Here is a 6,533-nt window from a genome sequence, read left to right on the forward strand (position 1 = left end):
ATACGATTTGCTGATGACATTCCTGTCCTCATTGAAAGTGAAGGAAAATTACAAGATCTGTTAAATGGAATTAATAGTCAAGAAGTATAGAATATTGGCTGAGAAGAAAATCGCAAGGAGACAAAAGTAATGTAAGTAGCATAAATGAGAATAGAGAGAAACTCAACATCAAAATTAGTGACCAAAAAGTAGATGAAGTTCAGGAATTCTTCAACCTTAGAAACAAAATAACCCATTATAGACGAAGATAGAAGGAAATAAAAATCTTACTAGCACGAGCAAAGAGGGCATTTTTGGACAAGGGAAATCTACTAGTGTCAAACATAGGGCTATATTTGAGGATGAAATTTCTGAGACGGAGCACAGAATTGTATGGTAGTGAGACATGGACTGTGGGAACACCGGAACACAAGAGAAACGCAGCGTTTGAGATGTGCTACAGAAAAATGTTGAAAATCGTGTGGTCTAATAAGATAAGGAATGAGGAGCTTATCTGCACAATCGCCCAAGAAAGAAACATATGGAAAACACTGTCAAGAAGGAGGAACATGATAATAGGATGTGTCAAGAGAGGAGGGAATAACTCCATGATACTAGAGGAAACTGTGAAGTGTAAAAACTATAGGAGAAGACAGAGATTGGAATACATCCAGCAATAATTAATAAGCCCTTCCTTCTGTTTGGCAGAAAATGCAACAATTCATTAAAATTTCCCAAATAACCAGTGGAGACCTGTATACTGTATCAATAACAGATATTACACTTCCCAATAGTAAGTCACAAACAAATGCTTTTTATATCTTGATTTATGACGAATTTACTTATTTTTACATTTAAATCCCATTTTCTTTTCCATGTTGGATCTGCATAGATATGTAGCTAAGATCTAACCACTTACATTAACATTTTCCACTCTGTGATTCTGTGGTGTTCAGACAGACAAATGAGATCCATTTCTTTGCGACTACTAAGTTCTTGGAAACGACTCTTATAACTGCCATCTGGTTTCTGTACAAATTGTAAATAGCCTTTCGCTCCCTGTATTTTACCCCTGCCACCTTTAGAATTTGAAAGAGAGTATTCCAGTCAACATTGTCAAAAGCTTTCTCCAAGTCTACAAACGCTAGAAACGTAGGTTTGCCCTTCCTTAATCTTTTTATAAGATAAGTCGTAGGGTCAGTATTGCCTCACGTGTTCCAACATTTCTAACGGAATCCAAACTGATCTTCCCCGAGGTCGGCTTCCACCAGTTTTTCCATTCGTCTGTAAAGAATTCGAGTAAGTATTTAGCAGCTGTGATTTATTAAACTGATAGATCGGTAATTTTCACATCTGTCAACACCTGCTTTCTTTGGGATTGGAATTATTATATTCTTCTTGAAGTCTGAGGGTATTTCGCCTGTCTCATACATCTTGCTCACCAGATGGTAGAGTTTTTTAAGGACTGGCTCTCCCGAGGCCGTCAGTAGTTCCAATGGAATGTTGTCTACTCCGGGGGCCTTGTTTCGACTCAGGTCTTTCAGTGCTCTGTCAAACTCTACACGCAGTATCGTATCTCCCATTTCATCTTCATCTACATCCTCTTCCAATTCCATAATATTGTCCTCAAGTATATCTCCCTTGTATAGACCCTCTAAATACTCCTTCCACCTTTTTGCTTTCCCTTCTTTGCTTAGAACTGGGTTTCCATCTGAGCTCTTGATATTCATACATGGGGCTCTCTTTTCTCCAATGGTCTCTTTAATTTTCCTGTAGGCAGTATCTATCTTACCCCTAGTGAGATAATCCTCTACATTCTTACATTTGTCCTCCAGCCATCCCTGCTTAGCCGTTTTGCACTTCCTGCCTATCTCATTTTTGAGACGTCTATATTCCTTTTTGCCTGCTTCATTTACTACATTTTTATATTTTCTCCTTTCATCAATTAAATTCAATATTTCTTCTGTTACCCAAGGAGTTCTACTAGCTCTCGTCTTTTTACCTACTTGATCCTCTGCTGCCTTCACTACTTCATCCCTCAGAGCTACCCATCCTTCTTCTACTGTATTTCTTTCCCCCATTCCTGTCAATTGTTCCCTTAAGCTCTCCCTGAAACTCTGTACAACCTCTGGGTCTTTCAGTTCATCCAGGTCCCATCTCCTTAATTTCCCACCTTTTTGCAGTTTCTTCAGTTTTAATCTACAGGTCATAACCAATAGATTGTGGTCAGAGTCCACATCTGCCCTTGGAAATGCTTACATTTTAAAACCTGGTTCCTAAATCTCTGTCTTACCATTACATAATCTATCTGATACCTTCTAGTATCTCCAGGATTCTTCCATGTACACAACCTTCTTTCATGATTCTTGAACCAAGTGTTAGCTATGATTAAATTATGCTCTGTGCAAAACTCTACCAGGCGACTTCTTCTTTCATTTCTTAACCCCAATCCATATCCACCTACTATGTTTCATTCTCTCCCTTTTCCTACTCTTGAATTCCAGTCACCCATGACTATCAAATTTTCGTCTCCCTTCACTATCTGAATAATTTCTTTTATCTCATCATACATTTCCTCAATTTCTTCGTCATCTGCATAGCTAGATGGTATATAAACTTCTACTACTGTAGTAGGCGTGGTCTTCGTGTCTATCTTGGCCACAATAATGCGTTCACTATGCCATTTGTAGTAGTTTACCTGCATTCCTATTTTCCTACTCGTTATTAATCCTACTCCTGCATTACCCCTATTTGATTTTGTGTTTATAACCCTGTATTCACCTGACCTAAAGTCTTGTTCCTCCTGCCACCGAACATCGCTAATTTCCACTATATCTAACTTTAACCTATCCATTTCCCTTTTTAAATTTTCTAATCTACCTGCCCGGTTAAGGTATCTGACGTTCCACGGTCCGATTTGTAGAACGCCAGTTTTCTTTTTCCTGATAACGACGTCCTCTTGAGTAGTCCCCGCCTGGAGATCCGAATGGGGGACTATTTTACCTCCGGAATATTTTACCCAAGAGGAAGCTATTATCATTTATCCATACAGTAAAGCCGCATGCCCTCGGGAAAAATTACGGCCGTAGTTTCCCATTGCTTTCAGCCGTTCGCAGTACCAGCACAGCAAGGCCGTTTTGGTTAATGTTGCAAGGCCAGGTCAGTCAATCTTCCAGACTGTTGCCCATGCAACTGCTGAAAAGGCTGCTGCCCCTCTTCAGGAACCACACATTTGTCTGGCCTCTCAACAGATCCCCTCCGTTGTGGTTATACCTGCGGTAGGGCCATCTGTATCGCTGAGGCACGCAAGCCTCCCCACCAATGGCAAGGTCCATGGTTCATGGGGAATTCATTTAAATGACCAAAATGGAATTCTAACAAGTTTCAAAAGTTATGGAATAGGAAAACAGAACAGTCAGCGGAAGTCGAGCACCAATAGGCTATACAAGAAAACAAGTACGTACATTAGATAAGTGCAGTGCTACAGTTAACAGCTGCATAAAGGATCGAATCAGCAATACCATTCATGTTTAAATGTCCCAAGTTGCAACAGTTGTTGAAAACTGTTGTACAAGTACACGAAAAAAAAACTTTGTGTGCTATCAAGTGGAGTATAATGTGTACTACGTGCACACAAATAGTGTGTATTTTTTCTAAATTTCATATCAACAAATGTGAAAGATAATGACAACATTCTGTCACGCATTAAAAGTAATACACACCAACTGGCTTGTAACATTATTGTATAACCGTTTAATTCAAAGGAATCTCACTACATACTATCAGTTTCCTTAGTGTAACCAGTAACGTATTTAGATGACTGGTTCAACAAACAATGCACTTGTTTCATTTCGCTTTGTTTTATTGGCCTCCACAGTTTTTACTCTATTTAGCATCGAAAACACATGCTTACATACACTCCTGGAAATTGAAATAAGAACACTGTGAATTCATTGTCCCAGGAAGGGGAAACTTTATTGACACATTCCTGGGGTCAGATGCATCACATGATCACACTGACAGAACCACAGGCACATAGACACAGGCAACAGAGCATGCACAATGTCGGCACTAGTACAGTGTATATCCACCTTTCGCAGCAATGCAGGCTGCTATTCTCCCATGGAGACGATCGTAGAGATGCTGGATGTAGTCCTGTGGAACGGCTTGCCATGCCATTTCCACCTGGCACCTCAGTTGGACCAGCGTTCGTGCTGGACGTGCAGACTGCGTGAGACGACGCTTCATCCAGTCCCAAACATGCTCAATGGGGGACAGATCCGGAGATCTTGCTGGCCAGGGTAGTTGACTTACACCTTCTAGAGCACGTTGGGTGGCACGGGATACATGCGGACGTGCATTGTCCTGTTGGGACAGCAAGTTCCCTTGCCGGTCTAGGAATGGTAGAACGATGGGTTCGATGACGGTTTGGATGTACCGTGCACTATTCAGTGTCCCCTCGACGATCACCAGAGGTGTACGGCCAGTGTAGGAGATCGCTCCCCACACCATGATGCCGGGTGTTGGCCCTGTGTGCCTCGGTCGTATGCAGTCCTGATTGTGGCGCTCACCTGCACGGCGCCAAACACGCATACGACCATCATTGGCACCAAGGCAGAAGCGACTCTCATCGCTGAAGACGACACGTCTCCATTCGTCACTCCATTCACGCCTGTCGCGACACCACTGGAGGCGGGCTGCACGATGTTGGGGCGTGAGTGGAAGACGGCCTAACGGTGTGCGGGACCGTAGCCCAGCTTCATGGAGACTGTTGCGAATGGTCCTCGCCGATACCCCAGGAGCAACAGTGTCCCTAATTTGCTGGGAAGTGGCGGTGCGGTCCCCTACGGCACTGCGTAGGATCATACGGTCTTGGCGTGCATCCGTGCGTTGCTGCGGTCCGGTCCCAGGTCGACAGGCACGTACACCTTCCGCCGACCACTAGCGACAACATCGATGTACTGTGGAGACCTCACGCCCCACGTGTTGAGCAATTCGGCGGTACGTCCACCCGGCCTCCCGCATGCCCACTATACGCCCTCGCTCAAAGTCCGTCAACTGCACATACGTTTCACGTCCACGCTGTCGCGGCATGCTACCAGTGTTAAAGACTGCGATAGAGCTCCGTATGCCACGGCAAACTGGCTGACACTGACGGCGGCGGTGCACAAATGCTGCGCAGCTAGCGCCATTCGACGGCCAACACCGCGGTTCCTGGTGTGTCCGCTGTGCCGTGCGTGTGATCATTGCTTTTACAGCCCTCTCGCAGTGTCAGGAGCAAGTATGGTGGGTCTGACACACCGGTGTCAATGTGTTCTTTTTTCCATTTCCAGGAGTGTAGATACACTTCTGATGAGCTAGATAGATTCATTCCTGAGCCCTCAGAAAGAAATCTCAAAAATTAAGGAACCCGAGAAAAATGCGCAGTGTGAATTCCCTTTAAATAACTGTTTTAAAAGTTTTGCACTGGAATAACGTTTTTCGTGGTATTGTTTGAAATTGGTTCGTTATATACTTTACTGCACTCTACTTTTTATCAGACCAGTTTCGTAATCAGTAAAACCAACACATAAGAACTAGGATCACAAGAGAAACTTATGAGATTATTTGGATATGGGTTACCTCTTCGTCTTTCATTTCACCTAGCTTTGGGATACTGAAAATCAAACACTATTTAATGTTCTGTGCTGTCTATTAGCCCGGTATTATGTTTTCCTTTCTTCTTCAGTGATTTCAATCATTCGTTCGGTTTTCATTTTGACTTGGTACCTCTCTCTTTCTCCCCCTTCAGTTTTATCTATGCGCATGTTTCCTGTGATTTGGAGTTCTTTCAGTGCTTCTCCATTCCCTTAAAACAACTTGGTTTGGTGTTTTCGCTGCATCAGTAGTAAGAAAGGTTTCGGTTAATCTATCTGGGTTCATCTTGAGGATATGGCCATAAAAATCAATTCTTCCTTTCCGCATTGTGGCTTAAAGTTTTTCTGTAGTTTCATAAAGGGTTTCATTTCAGATGTGAAATAGTTTGTTGTTATGGAATCTGGGCCCAAGGATTTTTCTAAATATCTTTCTTTCTTTGTTTTCCAGTCTTTCAACTGGGCCACGTTTGGTGATGGACAGTATTTCAGACGCATACAGGTCTTCCGCTTTGATTACTGTGTTATAATGTCTACATTTAGCATTCCATGCAGCGATATTTTGTCATGCATGGTGGTCAGAAATAGTCTTAAGAGCTTGTAAAGGTATTGCAGAGGAGAGCACTAACTGTTAAGAATGAAAGTCGATTCATTTTAACGTTCCCGAGTTATTTAGCGTTGAACTTCGCCCACTGGTCGTCACATGCGCAAATCCAAGCAGCCTGCCAGAGACAGTGTCGCCAGATTTGTTCTTCGATTGGTTTCCTCAGGCAGAACAAATTTACGTAGCTTAAATTTATTACTGCCGAAGAAGGCACATTGTAACTGGTAATGAGAGTTTGAACAAGTGGTAACTCAGAGCCACACATGTATGCGCTTTACCACATTTTAGCACGTGCAAGTGCCTGAATTTGTGCAACG

This window comes from Schistocerca gregaria, chromosome 1, assembly GCF_023897955.1.
Source record: "Schistocerca gregaria isolate iqSchGreg1 chromosome 1, iqSchGreg1.2, whole genome shotgun sequence".
Taxonomy (NCBI): domain Eukaryota; kingdom Metazoa; phylum Arthropoda; class Insecta; order Orthoptera; family Acrididae; genus Schistocerca; species Schistocerca gregaria.